Source organism: Ranitomeya variabilis, chromosome 3, assembly GCF_051348905.1.
Source record: "Ranitomeya variabilis isolate aRanVar5 chromosome 3, aRanVar5.hap1, whole genome shotgun sequence".
NCBI lineage: Eukaryota > Metazoa > Chordata > Amphibia > Anura > Dendrobatidae > Ranitomeya > Ranitomeya variabilis.
The window spans coordinates 255,999,495-256,015,723 of record NC_135234.1 but is presented as its reverse complement, the minus strand read 5'-3'; the positions used below and the strand labels follow the sequence as shown (position 1 = coordinate 256,015,723).

Sequence of the window (16,229 nt, the reverse complement as noted above, 5' to 3'; positions counted from 1 at the left end):
ATTTGAGGAAATTCAACTCAAAGTTGATCTGCAGATAATAAAGAACCCAGAGTTGTTTTGAAGCAAAGGATGATTGTATCAGTGTTCCAGTCCTTCTTCTTCTAAAAAAAAAAAAATAAATAATAAATAAATAACAAAAAATAAAATCTCGCAGCACGCTGACATATTATCTCCTATGGTGTGACTCAAATGTTGAGTTGCACAAGCGTGTATAGTAAAGGATTCACTTTTAATTACATAATGTACAAATGCAAAGCAATCAACCTTAATTGCTGAATCTGTTATTTTAGCTAAATAGAGTTCAATTCATTTTTTCACCTATGTATAAAGCCTTGACTCTAAAGGTACCTTCACACTAAGCGACGCTGCAGCGATACAGACAACGATGCCGATCGCTGCAGCGTCGCTGTTTGGTCGCTGGAGAGCTGTCACACAGACCGCTCTCCAGCGACCAACGATGCCGAGGTCCCTGGGTAACCAGGGTAAACATCGGGTTGCTAAGTGCAGGGCCGCGCTTAGTAACCCGATGTTTACCCTGGTTACCAGTGTAAAATGTAAAAAAACAAACAGTACATACTCACATTCGCGTCCCCCGTCGTCCGCTTCCTGCACTGACTGACTGACTGAGCGCCGGCCCTAACAGCAGAGCGGTGACGTCACCGCTGTGCTGTGCTTTCACTTTAGGGCCGGCGCTCAGTCAGTGCAGGAAGCGGACGGCGGGGGACGCGAATGTGAGTATGTACTGTTTGTTTTTTTACATTTTACACTGGTAACCAGGGTAAACATCGGGTTACTAAGCGCGGCCCTGCGCTTAGTAACCAGATATTTACCCTGGTTACCAGTGTAAAACATCGCTGGTATCGTTGCTTTTGCTGTCAAACACAACGATACACGGCGATCTGACGACCAAATAAAGTTCTGAACTTTAATCAACGACCAGCGATATCACAGCAGGATCCTGATCGCTGCTGCGTGTCAAACACAACGATATCGCTAGCCAGGACGCTGCAACGTCACGGATCGCTAGCGATATCGTTTAGTGTGAAGGTACCTTTAGCTGTCTCAAAAGATAATCTGGGCATTTTGCCAAGGAAGAGGAGTCTGTGTTATGGCAAGAAGAGCGCTATACTAACAAAAGCATAATTAGCTGAAGGTATACAAAATGAAATGAAGGGACATGCAAAATGGCGATCACTCAGATTCTGTTGTTTATTTTTCTAGTACTTTCCAGCCAGCTACTTCTGGTTAGCACTCCTAAACCAAGGCTGCCACAGCGATTTACTGCTAATTCAGACATGATGGCTTGTTCAGAAAACACATTTGGTTACTCCGAGAGGTTGTAGCCTTTGTCACGGAAATTTGTGGTAGGGGGAGAATGATGCAAAAATGGGCACTTTGCTGGAGTTCTTATCACAGCATTATGCAGATCAACATGGGGGATCTTTTTCTGGTACAGTGATCACTGGACTCCAAGCTGTCAGGAAAGGTTGGAGAAAGGGGGATTATATTAAACAGATGTCCCGTGCAGAAACTTACTGGATTTTTAATGTAGATTCTCTGAGACCAAAAGGGTTAAATTGTAAGGTTGAGCTGTTTGCGTTTAATAATAATCTTTATATTTATATAGCGCTAACATATTCCACAGCGTTTTACAGGTTGCACACATTATCATTGCTGTCCCCGATGGGGCTCACAATCTAAATTCCCTATCAGTATGTATTTAGAATGTGGGAGGAAACCGGAGAACCCGGAGGAAACCCACACAAACATGGGGAGAACATACAAACTCTTTGCAGATGTTGTCCAAGGTGGGATTAGAACCCAGGACTCCAGCGCTGCAAGGCTACAGTGCTATCCACTGAGCAACCGTGCTGCCCATGTCTAATTGAGAATGATGAGGAGAGATATATAAGGCTACCAATTCCTTCGTTAGACCATCCCTGATGAAGGAAACCATGGATTTCCGAAACTAGTAGGAAGGCATCGGTTCATTGCATACCCCGTAATCTAACACGTGACCATTGACAGCCACGCTAGCGCACTGCTGAGATGGGGGAGCTGTGGAGCAGCTGTCACCGGCCGGGACGGCACGCCAGGAGAAATAAATTCTCTGTGAAATTCTTCTAACTGGAATTCAACGCACTAGAAGACTCCAGCTTTTAGATGTACCTTACAACATCAGCAAAAGTACTGCAATGAGGTAAACAATTTCCTACCTATGTGTCAGTATCAATCCTCTGGCGACTATTTTATGACAGAACTGTCCTCTTTAATATATATTTTTTTTCACCTTTTATTTATCTGAGTGGGAGTATCTTAGCGCGAACATTAGTATTCTAATCAAGGTTTGTTAGTTTACCTGTTGTTTTGTGATTCTTTATAAATGTATTATCCAATTCATCCTTAGTGCTTTCTAGGAGGTCTTTTTGTCTTATTCCATGAATCTGCATTATGGCTTGTGATCGTTCTTCTTACTTATGCTTTTGGCTCAGACACTCTCTTGCAGTAGGTGTGTATCCAGATGGTCCTTTCCTTGACCAATATGAGTGAGTGTGGTTGTAAGGGGGTGACAGAGGCCGTCATGTGCCTCCCCTCTCTTTGGACAGTGTTATTATTATTATTATTATTTATTGTTATAGCGCCATTTATTCCATGGCGCTTTACATGTGAGGAGGGGTATACATAATAAAAACAAGTACAATAATCTTAAACAATACAAGCCATAACTGGTACAGGAGGAGAGAGGACCCTGCCCACGAAAGCTCACAATCTCAGTGTTCACATTAGCAGTCATAAACATTATGGAACTGCACACATTTAATGCATTTAAACAACCCCTGAATCTAAAGTGAGTGTTCTTCTTTGTTTCCTTTGTGAGGAGCCAGGGTGTGGTGATGCAGCAGCTCCCCTCCACGATTACCACCCTGGTCTCCTTACACGGTCAACTGGACCTGGTATGGGTCTTCAAACTTTCTCATGTGTTTCTTAATTACAACACCCTCTCCCAGTTATAGATCATGACTTCCCTTAATCTCCTCTTGATCTGAAAGGCAATGGTGCACTTGGATTTCAGTCGGTAATTGTTGTAAAGCACCAATCATATTTTGGTAGATATCCATGATTGTGCTGCAGTTTATAGGTGACAAACATCCTGTCTTAGCTGGGGACCCCAATAGTACTTCTTAGAGCTCCCTCACAAGAGCGTAAAAGGCCGGGTCCACACTTGTGTTTCGGTGGAGTGTGTAGGGCTGCATACTTTCTCCCTTAAGCTCCGCCTACGTCCACACTTCTTCCCTTATGCTCTGCCTACTTCCACATGTGTCCTGCGTACCTATCTTTAACAATGGGTACTCAGGGACATGTGTTCTATGCTGATGCATCCACATGTATTCTTGAGATTTTTCCGCAGCGGATTTGAGAAATCCGCAGGTAAAAGGCACTGTGTTCTACCTGCGGATTTACCGCGGATTTTGTGTGGATTCCACCTGCGGTTTTACACCTGCGGATTCCTATGGAGGAGCAGGTGTAAACCGCTGCGGAATCCACACAAAGAATTGACATGCTGTGGAATGTAAACCACAGCGTTTCTGCGCATTTTTTTCCACAGCATGGGCACAGCGGTTTCTGTTTTCTATAGGTTTACATGGTACTGTAAACTCATGGAAAACTGCTGCAGATCCGCAGCAAAATCTGCAACGTGTGCACATAGCCTAAGTCTTGTCTGTGCTTTTTTGTGTGTAGCCAATACAGGTAAAAATTCTAATGGCTTCTTTAGAACAGTAAATTAGTCCATGGGTCACCAAAGGGAAGAGTGACTAGGAGCACAACACATTTCCTCTGATCCCTAAACACCACCCAGACATGTTGTTTTCTTACTCTTGCATTCTTCTATTCAGACAGGAGTGCATGCCTCTTGTGATGGGATTTGTAATATAAATCCTAAACCAGTGGTACTGTATGTGAATATAATGCATTTTCTTTTTTTTTGTTTCAATAATTTTTATTTAAAGTATAACACAATGATCTCCCAACATGGGGACACTGAATATACAAATGGAGCGCCCCCAGACGCAGGGCCGCGGGGTACTCGGTACCGGGCCTCTCTGTCTCAGTTCTGGGGTTGTCACGGTGGCTAGACCCGGTCCGTGACCCTGCTAAAGGGCGTCCAATGAAAGGTGTAGGTGGTGGTGCGTGGTGCAGGTCGCGGTGAATAACGAGGACACAGGGTTGCAGTCTCTTTACCTCTTTACTAAAGGCTTCAAGATCCTCAATCCAGAGTACTGTCAACAGGGCTGGCTGAGACCGGCCGGTCCAATGGCACCTCCAGAGTTCCCTTTTGCAGGTGGAAATCTGTACCTACCTTCTAGCACCTGTGTGTTGTAGTACTTCCCTGCTGAGCACCACAAGATAGTCCTCACAACTGTTGTGTCTGTTTCTGATGTTCTTTCTCACAACTTGTATCTGTTCTGATGTTCTTCTCCGTCCCCCAGATGATATGGCTAGGACGCACCCGTATGACGGGTAGGCCTGGAGTTCTTCCGGGACCCTAGTGACGCCTCTCTCCCACAGTTGCCCCCTATGTCTGCTTAGGTAATTTAGGTGAGACAGCCAACCTATAATTAACTGTCCTGCCATTGGTTTGAAGTAATGCTTGGAGCCCAATACTTCCTCGGCGTTCCGGCCACCGGCTATGCACCTCAGTAGGATGTTGCCTCGATCTTACAGCACGACTCCTACTGGTGTTATCTCCTTTTTTGCTATGATCTCGTTTCTCACTCTTCACAATAAACCTCGCTTCTTGTCCTTTGTTGAGATACCGCCGCGATGTAGTGCAGGCGCGGTTCCTTAACGTTCTGTCTTGTTCGCTAGGCCTCTGTCAGGATCCCACCCCTGACAGGACCCCCCTGAATCTTCCCCCGCAACACCCTCTGCCACAGGATGTTGCCTGGTTCCAACCCAGTCAGCTTCTAACTAACTTTCTATCCAACCCCCACTTTTACCAGATTGTGAGGAGTGGCCTAATATAGTGCCCTTTGCTCCCCCTGGAGGCCAGACTGTGAAGTGTATTGGTGTCTGTGATACCTGGTCAGGTGAACTCCTTAAGTGCCATCAGACGTACCATCACTCCCCTTAGCGGCGGAGCGTCAGTACTGCAACGACCAGGACTCTGGGGCGCTGTACAAACTTTGCACATATAGCAACAAAAACGAAATATTACATGTGGGGGATATTTATGTAGACAAATTTAAGACAAGACAAATACAAAAGGGGAAGAACATTAGGGTTGGGGTATTATAAATCCACATTACAGTAAACTCTCTCATAGAAATAAACATCAGACCATCACCGACACATGTTAGTCAATGGGTCATCAACTCAGTGATTGCTACTAAGTGCAATTAAATTATTTAATAATTCAGCAATTCGGTCCACCGAGGGGTTGCCAGTTAGTGCTCATGGAGAAAGTGTAAGTGCTTGTGTCATTTGCTCATCAGGGTTCAGATCTGTTATGGTCTGGTGATGTAGGAGCGACATGCGACTAGCTCTGAGCAGGTGGTAACTATACAGACCGCAGTTCCTGATCTTAACACAACACTAGCAGTAGCCGTGGGATGTTCCTGTCACTCCCTGGACACCTCGTCACAGCCGGAGAACTAGCTACCCCTAAAGGTAGAAACAGGAAAGCTATCTTGCCTCAGAGAAAATCCCCAAAGGATAGGACAGCCCCCCACAAATAATGACTGTGAGAGGAGAAGGAAATGACATACGTAGTATGAAACAAAATTTAGCAAAGGAGGCCACTTCTAGCTAGATAGAATTAGTACAGGACAGAACACTGTGCGGTCAGTAATAAAAACTAGAAAAAGTCCACCGCAGAGAAATGCAAAAATCTCCACACCTGACTAAAGGTGTGGAGGGCAAACTCTGCTGCCCAGAGTGTTGTGAATTTGCTTTTTGCTCCCTCTAGTGGTTACTAGTTTTTTGACTCTGGTTTTTCTGTCATTCCTTTTATCCGCACCTGGGTCGTTAGTTAGGGGTGTTGCTATATAAGCTCCCTGGACCTTCAGTTCTATGCCTGGCAACGTAGTTATCAGAGCTAGTCTGCTGTGCTCTTGTCTACTGATCCTGGTTCCAGTTATATCAGCTAAGTCTGCCTTTTGCTTTTTGATATTTGTTTTGGTTTTGTATTTTTGTCCAGCTTGTTCCCAATCTATATCCTGACCTTTGCTGGAAGCTCAAGGGGGCTGGTGTTCTCCCCCCGGACCGTTAGACGGTTCGGGGGTTCTTGAATTTCCAGTGTGGATTTTGATAGGGTTTTTGTTGACCATATAAGTTACCTTTCTTTAGTCTGCTATCAGTAAGCGGGCCTCTCTGTGCTAAACCTGGTTCATTTCTGTGTTTGTCATTTCCTCTTACCTAACCGTCATTATTTGTGGGGGGCTTCTATCCAGCTTTGGGGTCCCCTTCTCTGGAGGCAAGAAAGGTCTTTGTTTTCCTCTACTAGGGGTAGCTAGATTCTCCGGCTGGCGCGTGTCATCTAGAATCAACGTAGGAATGATCCCCGGCTACTTCTAGTGTTGGCGTTAGGAGTAGATATATGGTCAACCCAGTTACCACTGCCCTATGAGCTGGATTTTTGTATTCTGCAGACTTCCACGTTCCTCTGAGACCCTCGCCATTGGGGTCATAACACCAGAGCTTCCAGCTTAGCGGAATAGGTTCATACTGATAAGCTGGACAAATGAGCAAAACATAGAAAGTGTTGAACAACAAAGTCCACAACAAGTGAACTGCAAAAGGACAAGCAAGGACTTAGCTTTGCTGAACTGGTCAGAGTGTCAGGGAAATCCAAAGAGCCGTGACTCCAGGCTGGAACAATTGACAACTGGCATTGAATGAGAGAACAGGCCAGACTAATATAGCCGAACCAGAAAGACGATCAGTGAAAACAGCTGCTGATGCTAAATCCCAGAAGCAGCCATACCACTCAAAACCACAGGAGGGAGCCCAAGAACAGAATTCACAAAAATGCCACTTACAACCACCGGAGGGAGCCCAAGAGCGGAATTCACAACACAGATCCAGCCAGGGAGTCCAAATTTGAAAAAAGGTATTCCAGGTATCAGTTCTCGTTGCTTGGATACGCTCAAACATCATGATAGTATTCATTCTGTCTTTAACTTGAGATATTGAAAGCGAAGGAGTTTTCCACTTGGACGCAATATGTATTTTAGTCGCCATTCCCAGCAAAATCACCAACCTATGTAAGTTTTTGGAGAACCCCGGAGGTTTTAATCCAAGCAGAAATATCAGTGGATCTAATGGTATTACCTTTTTGTACATCCTATCTACCAAGAGTCTCACCTCCCACCAAAGACTAGCCACCACCGGACAAGTCCACCATATGTGCTTCATGTCCCCAGGTGCGTTACAACTTCTAAAACATTTGTCCGATATTTGAGGGAAAATGGCATGAAGCTTCGTAGGAACCTGATATGTTCTATGGAGGACTCTAAGCGACGATTCCACTAGGGAGACCTGATGGGAACATTTTGATAGTGCATCGCAACAGCGTTGCCACTCCTCCAGTGACATGTCAAACTCCAGATCCTCTTCCCATTGTTGCATATGCAGCGCCCCAGAGTCCTGGTCGTTGCAGTACTGTGGCTCCGCCGCTAAGGGGGGCTATGGTGCGTCTAATGGCACTGAAGGAGTTCATCTGACCAGGTATCACATACACCAATACATTTCACAGTCGGGCCTCCAGGGGGAGCTAAGGGTACTATTCATTAGGCCACTCCTCACATACTGGTAAAACTGGGGGTCAGGCAGGAAGTTAGAGAGAAAGCTGACTGGGTTGGAACCAGGCAACACCTTGTGGCAGAGGGTGTTGTAGGGGAAGATTCGGAGGGGTCCCTGTCAGGGGTGGGATCCTGACAGAGGCCTAGCAATCAGAGAGAACGTTACGGGACCGCGCCTGCACGATATAGCGGCGGTACCCCAAGAAAGGACAAGAAGCGAGATTTATTGTGCTGAGTGAGAAACGAGATCAACGCAACTAGGAGAATACCAGTAGGAGTCATGCTGTAAGAACGAGGCAACATCCTATTGAGGCGCATAACCGGTGGCCGGAACGCCGAGGAAGTATAGAGCTCCAAGCCAAACTTCGAACCTACGGCAGGACAGTCAGTCTCAGGCGGGCTGTCTCACACAGACCCAGGAAGACACAGGGGGGTAACAACAGGAGAGGGGTGAAGATAGAGCCCAGGAAGAACCTCCGAGCCTCCCCGTCATACGGGTGCGTCCTAACCGTAAGATCAGGGGGACGTAGAAGAACATCAGAATCGAGTTGTGAGGGAACACGAGAAACAGACACAACAGTTGTGGGGTACTATTCCGTAAGCACAGCAGGGAAGGACCACAACACACGAGCGCTAGCAGGTAGGCACAGATTTCCACCTGCGAAGGGAACTCTGGAGGTGCCATCGGACCGGCCGGACTTGCGCAGCCCTGTTAACCGTATTCCGGATTGAGGACTCAGAAGCCTTCAGTAAAGAGGTAAAGAGACTGCAACCTGGTGTCCTCGTTATTTACCGCGACCGGCACTTCACCACACCATAACGACATCCCATACCACCACTTTCATTCATCAGCAGGGTCACGGACCGGGCCTAGCCACCGTGACAACCCCAGAGCAGAGACCCAGAGGCCCGGTACCAGGTACCCCTCGGCCCTGCGGCAGTGGGGGCGCTACACATAAATCTAAGCTTCTCCCCATTGTGTATAGTGTTAAGAGAAAAGTATAGTAAAGCGATTACCCCTTTGCCTAGGGGATCACTTGTACATTTTTGTTCGAATCCAGTAAGCCTAAAAGGGTTTCCACTTGGCACACTTATCTTGGCAAAGTCAAATCTGATTCATGCGAAAAGCTTCTCGAAGTGGAGGCTCGTATTTTTGAATGAATTCTTGCCTAGACAGGACAATATTAAATGGGGAGCAGAGGTGTTTTATCGTAGTTAGGCCTTTCAGTATCCACCAGGAAAAGGGTTGGGGGTCGAGGCCCGGCAGAAACATTGGGTTATTAAATAGTGAATACAATGTATGTGTGTATGTCCGGGATTGGCATCTGCACCGTTGCAGCTACAGCCACAAAATTTTGCACAGTCACACGTCTGGACCCCGAGAGCGTCATAGGCTATGTCGTGAGGTGAAATTTTAACCCCGCGCTTTCCAATTCACCAAACAATGTTGCCCCTATCTACATAATGGGGAAAAAGTGAAAGGAAAAGTGTTGGAGGCAAATTGATAGCTGCCAGATGTGAACAAGGGGGACTTAAAAAATGAGAGCGATGGCGCCAAAGAGTATATACCGTACAGTTGCTAAGGTCGGGCACCGACATGGGATACTCAACACACACGGGGATATGAACACACACACAAAATGCGCCGCACACTACCACGTGCTTGAACACATATACCACCCTCAGCACACATTTCACCACACATACACCAACCTCGCCACAAGTCGAAACACAAAAGTCACACCGCTCAAAACTCGCCACACGCAAAATTCGCCACATGCAAAACTCGCCGCATGCAAAACTAGGCCCACGTGCAAAACTCACCTCATGGAAAACTCTCCACACGCAAAACTTGCACACGTGGAAAAATTGCCACATGCACAAAAGTTGCAACACATGCAAAAGTTGCCTCACACAAAACTTGCACGTACTCAAAACGCACCACACATAAAACTCGCCATGTGCAAAACTTGCTGCACACAACTTGCTACACTAACCTATCACATGCAACTCGACCCACAAAAAGTTGCTACACGCATGTCGCCACACAAAACTCATCTCACAAAAGTCGCTACATGCATGTCGTCACACGCAACTCAACACACACAACTTGACACATGAAACTCGCCCTAAAACACACACAAGTCTGGTATTATCCTTCAAAAATAAAAAACTGATTAATAAGCAGACAAACTACAAGAGGAACAAATGTACCATATGGGAAATACGGCGGCTGTCAGTCACATGACCTGTCTATTATGTGTATGTATGAGCTAAAATATACTGCCAGGGGGAGGGCTTCCTGTTGGCTGGGGATTTATCAGGCTGCCAATTTACTGGGCTGTTAACTTGCAGGGCTATAGCCTGTTCAGAAATGACCGTACAGATAAGCGAGGGGGAGGGGTGTGTCTATATGTAAAATCTTCCTTAAAACCCATCCTGCGTGATAATATAGGTGAATTTAATGAAAATGTAGAGTCCCTGTGGGTGGAGATAAGGGGAGGGGGAAAAAATAATAAATTACTGATAGGGGTTTGTTATAAATCTCCAAAACTAATGGAAGCAATGGAGAATATCCTCGTAAAGCAAATAGATGAAGCTGCGACTCAAGGAGAAGTCATTATTATGGGGGACTTCAACTACCCTGAAATAGATTGGGGAACAGAAACCTGCAGTTCCAGCAAAGGTAATCGGTTTTTGACAACTATGAGAGACAATTACCTTTCACAACTGGTTCAGGACCCTACAAGGAGGGGGGCACTGCTAGACCTAATATTAACCAACAGGCCAGACCGCATATCAAATATAAGGGTTGGGGGTCACTTGGGGAATAGTGATCACAAAATAATAAGTTTTCATGTCTCCTTTAATAAGATGTGTAGTAGAGGGGTGACAAGGACACTAAACTTCAGGAGGGCAAATTTCCAACGGATGAGAGAGGATCTTGGTGCAATTAACTGGGACGATATCCTGAGACACAAAAATACACAAAGAAAATGGGAGATGTTTATTAGCATCCTGGATAGGACCTGTGCACAGTATATACCGTATGGGAATAAACATACTAGAAATAGGAGGAAACCAATATGGCTAAATAGAGCTGTAAGGGGCGCAATAAGGGACAAAAAGAAAGCATTTAGAGAATTAAAGGAAGTAGGTAGTGAAGAGGCATTAAATAAATACAGAAAATTAAATAAATTCTGTAAAAAGCAAATCAAGGCAGCAAAGATTGAGACAGAGAGACTCATTGCCAGAGAGAGTAAAAATAATCCCAAAATATTCTTTAACTATATTAATAGTAAGAAACTAAAAAATGACAGTGTTGGCCCCCTTAAAAATAGTCTGGGTGAAATGGTGGATGAGGATGAGGAAAAAGCCAATATGCTAAATGACTTTTTTTCATCAGTATTTACAAAAGAAAATCCCATGGCAGACAAAATGACTAGTGATAAAAATTCCCCATTAAATGTCACCTGCTTAACCCAGCAGGAAGTACAGCGGCGTCTAAAAATAACTAAGATTGACAAATCTCCGGGCCCGGATGGGATACACCCCCGAGTACTGCAGGAACTAAGTACAGTCATTGATAGACCATTATTTTTAATCTTTAAAGACTCCATAATAACAGGGTCTGTACCACAGGACTGGCGTATAGCAAATGTGGTGCCAATATTCAAAAAAGGGGCAAAAACTGAACTTGGTAATTTATAGGCCAGTAAGCTTAACCTCTACTGTGGGTAAAATCCTGGAGGGCATTCTAAGGGATACTATACTGGAGTATCTGAAGAGGAATAACCTTATGACCCAGTATCAGTATCAGCACGGGTTTACTAGGGACCGTTCATGTCAGACTAATTTGATCAGCTTCTATGAAGAGGTAAGTTCCGGACTGGACAAAGGGAACCCAGTGGACGTAGTGTATATGGACTTTTCCAAAGCTTTTGATATGGTGCCACACAAAAGGTTGTTACATAAAATGAGAGTAATGGGGATAGGGGAAAATATGTGTAAGTGGGTTGAGAGCTGGCTCAGGGATAGGAAACAAAAGGTGGTTATTAATGGAGCACACTCGGACTGGGTCGCGGTTAGCAGTGGGGTACCACAGGGGTCAGTATTGGGCCCTCTTCTTTTTAACATATTTATTAATGACCTTGTAGAGGGCATTCAGAGTAGAATTTCAATATTTGCAGATGACACTAAACTCTGCAGGGTAATCAATACAGGGGAGGACAATTTTATATTACAGGATGATTTATGTAAACTAGAAGCTTGGGCTGATAAATGGCAAATGAGCTTTAATGGGGATAAATGTAAGGTCATGCACTTGGGTAGAAGTAATAAGATGTATAACTATATGCTTAATTCTAAAACTCTGGGCAAAACCGTCAATGAAAAAGACCTGGGTGTATGGGTGGATGACAAACTCATATTCAGTGGCCAGTGTCAGGCAGCTGCTACAAAGGCAAATAAAATAATGGGATGTATTAAAAGAGGCATAGATGCTCATGAGGAGAACATAATTTTACCTCTATACAAGTCACTAGTTAGACCACACTTAGAATACTGTGCACAGTTCTGGTCTCCGGTGTATAAGAAAGACACAGCTGAACTGGAGCGGGTGCAGAGAAGAGCGACCAAGGTTATTAGAGGACTGGGGGGTCTGCAATACCAAGATAGGTTATTACACTTGGGGCTATTTAGTTTGGAAAAACGAAGACTAAGGAGTGATCTTATTTTAATGTATAAATATATGAGGGGACAGTACAAAGACCTTTCTGATGATCTTTTTAATCATAGACCTGAGACAGGGACAAGGGGGCATCCTCTACGTCTGGAGGAAAGAAGGTTTAAGCATAATAACAGACGCGGATTCTTTACTGTAAGAGCAGTGAGACTATGGAACTCTCTGCCGTATGATGTTGTAATGAGTGATTCATTAATTAAATTTAAGAGGGGACTGGATACCTTTCTGGAGAAGTATAATGTTACAGGGTATATACACTAGATTCCTTGATAAGGCGTTGATTAAGGGAACTATTCTGATTGCCGTATGTGGAGTCGGGAAGGAATTTTTTTCCCCATGGTGGAGTTACTCTTTGCCACATGGGTTTTTTTTGCCTTCCTCTGGATCAACATGTTAGGGCATGTTAGGTTAGGCTATGGGTTGAACTAGATGGACTTACAGTCTTCCTTCAACCTTAATAACTATGTAACTATGTAACTAAAATGAGAGGTGTGAGGTGAAAATGAAAAGGTGTGAGTGCAAAATGAGACGTGAGGGAAAATAGTAGAGTGATCGGAAAATGACAGATGTGAGGTCGAAATGACAAGTGGTAGGGGGGAATGAGAGGTGTGAGGGGAAAATGAGAGGCGTGATGGGAAAATAAGAGAAGTGAGGTGCTATAACTAACCACAGACATTTACTATGCCCAGGCAACGCCGGGCTCTTCAGCTAGTACATATATATATATTTTTTCTCTTCCAATCATTAGCACTAAAACTCTTGAAACAGTTCCTTTTTTTCCATCAATGCATAAGGAAACCTCACCGCATTACCCAATTAACACATTCCTTTCCATGAGTCTCATTACAAATCTCATTCTAGCACCTTTCTTACAGGTGCAGCATACTGTATTAACCCTTGGCTGAAGTGAAAATCATCCACTATCTAGATGCACCTTTTGACACTTCTTTTCACTTGATCAAACATTTTTTTCACATACCTTGAACTATTTTAAGTATTCCACTCTGCTGGCTCCTGTGGAGAATAACACACATCCACGAGGTAACAGACACCCTAATTATTGCTAAGTTCTTGGAAAGAAATGAGCACACATCTGACTTGGCACAAGAGGGATAATGAGAGGAACAGTCACAGAAACCAAGGTCTTAACCGGATTCTGTGCTTTTCCTTTGTTTGTTTGTTTGTTTTGTACAGTCCCTCCATGCCCTCTTTTTCTTCACCGTTTGCTTTTCTTCTAGATCCTATAAACTATTGCCATCTTGCCAAATGTAATCATTCAGTCAATTCATGTATATTTGCTCACCTTTCTGCTTTGCATACTGTTTGTGGGTTTTTTCATTCTTCCTATTGTACTTCCTCCTCCTCCACCTCTTCCTTCTCCTCTTCCTTCATCTATCATCTCTCAAGGTCCGTCTCAAAATAAGTGCGTATATGAGTAAGTTTAGTTTTAACTTCTCCAATTTGAGGGATGATGTCAGTAAACAGAAACCATAAATTAATTCAATAAATAACTTTCCCGTTAATGAGATAAGAGATGGCAGTTGTTACAGATACAACTCGAAGTAGACTGGAGGATGGAGAAGCTGGAGGCAAAGATTCACCCCCACCTCCTATTTACATAGAATCTTATCAGGAACAATTCTCATATCCTATTTCAGCAATGGGAAAGTCTGTCTTCACTGTATAACATGGCTCGGGGCGATAGCCGTGGGCGAGATACTCTTCTTTTATGCCCTGGAACGCTACATGAAGGTGGGGTTCCTGGCTGGGTGGTGCTACATCATTGCAGGCCTCATGTAACGGATGACATCGGTTGACCAGGACCAGATGTTTGACAGCTCAATGAGGGAGACCACCAGTTAAAAATAAACTTTTTACTCAATGATAATTTGGGTGAAATTATGTACAGTAGATGGTGAGCACACAACTTGATGAATATTTCCTTTACAATAAGGAGCATTTTCCACACCATTTCTAATCTTTTTACTCACTTTACCTCTATCTTCAATCTTCCTTTCTAATTAACCACAACCCAGATCAGTACTACAGATAACAAAAGTCCTATTCTCAACCCACAGTTCCACGTCTTCTCCCCCTTCAAGGGAACTATATTGCCAGTATAGCCGGTACTCGTATTCACGGTTCCTGGCACTCTGGAACTCCCACCTGGGGTACTTTCTTTGTCTTATGTACTCTGTCCCATATAGACATTGCAGAGTTCTAAACTCTGGGCTGTACTGCTAGGTATCTTCTCCCAGGACAAGTCTCCCATCTATATAGTTTTGCATGCACAGGGCCATATTTAGAATTGTGCTGCCCTAGGCACAAGAGCGATATATTCCTCTATTTAAGGGATTTTTATGTCCCCAAAAACCCAACAATAGGCTATATACTGACCAGTTCTCATTTACTGGCCTGAGATCGGATCAATGACTAATTTAAAATGGTTCTTTTCACATAATATGATAATTCTATCACACTCAACTATGTGCTGTGGATAGTAGTCTTTTTTTTATCACAAATGACTGGTTAATGCCAATATGTACACAGTTTGATAATCTTAATGAATGCTCTATCTTAATTATCGGTTTGTCTGGGCTTTTGCACTCGCCAAGTGTCATCTTGATTTGCTCCTTTTTGAGCACTTGGCTTTGCTTAGTAGAACACACTATGGTCCTGGTCCTCAATGCTGTGAAAAGGGTTCCCCAAGACAAATAATAAAGTGACTCCAATTTTCTATTCTATGAGTAGACAATCCAGCCATACTGTTACTAAATAATACTCCCCATATAGTAACTAAATACTACTATGCCATGGCTATATAACAACAGCACCTTACAGTAGGTGAATAACACTACTGTATTGTTTCTATAATTGTTCAAAAATGCAGACCAGTTAAGATGATACAATCGCATCACAAGATACCATCACCACTAAGGCCACATTCACACGTTCAATATTTGGTCAGTATTTCACATTAATATTTGTAAGCCAAAGTCAGGAGTAGAACTGTTGGAGGAAAAGTATAAAGCCATGTGGTGCACTTGTTGAGTATTTGGTGAGATTTTTACATCAGTATTTGTAAGCCAAAACCAGGAGTGGGGGAGTAAGGCAGAAGTGGTGACGTGTTTCTATTATACTTTTTCCTCTGTGTTACAGGCGAATAAGATACAATTATTCAAATGATTAATGTTTCATAGGTAAAAAGCCATGGCATGGTTTTAATTTAGAGAAGTCATTCTGAGCTGACAGTCCATTTTAAATGTGATTTTATTAGTACAGAATGACTGTTCAAACAGAAGACAGGCGCTTGGTGCATCATGGAGGGGCCATCATTTAAACACACCTTCCCACCTACTTATCTCTGCCCTTCCCTGGCCAGCTGTCAATCAAAGAGGGGGTTGAAATAGTGGGTAAAGTGCACTTAAAGGGAATCAGTAAGGAGGATTTTGCTAGTTAATCAGAAGACAACGTGAGGTAGGGGTATAAACACAGATTTCAGCAATGTCTCTCTTATAAAGCTCTGGTTTTGTTTGCTTGCAGTGATTGTTTTAGCACCAGGAGCTTATCATTGCTGGGACCCAGCAATGGTGCATGCTAGTCCGACACGCCCACTCCTGTGATACACATTGCCCATAGACAGGTGCCCATGGAGAACCTAGTGTAGGAGGGTTAGCTTTCTC

At 43.9% G+C, this 16,229-nt stretch overlaps 1 protein-coding gene across 1 annotated transcript in view; it reads left to right on the top strand.

The window, feature by feature from the left end:
• Positions 1 to 16,229, top strand: part of ELAPOR1 (endosome-lysosome associated apoptosis and autophagy regulator 1) — a 383,078-nt gene that overhangs the window by 69,539 nt on the left and 297,310 nt on the right. The window lies entirely within an intron of this gene.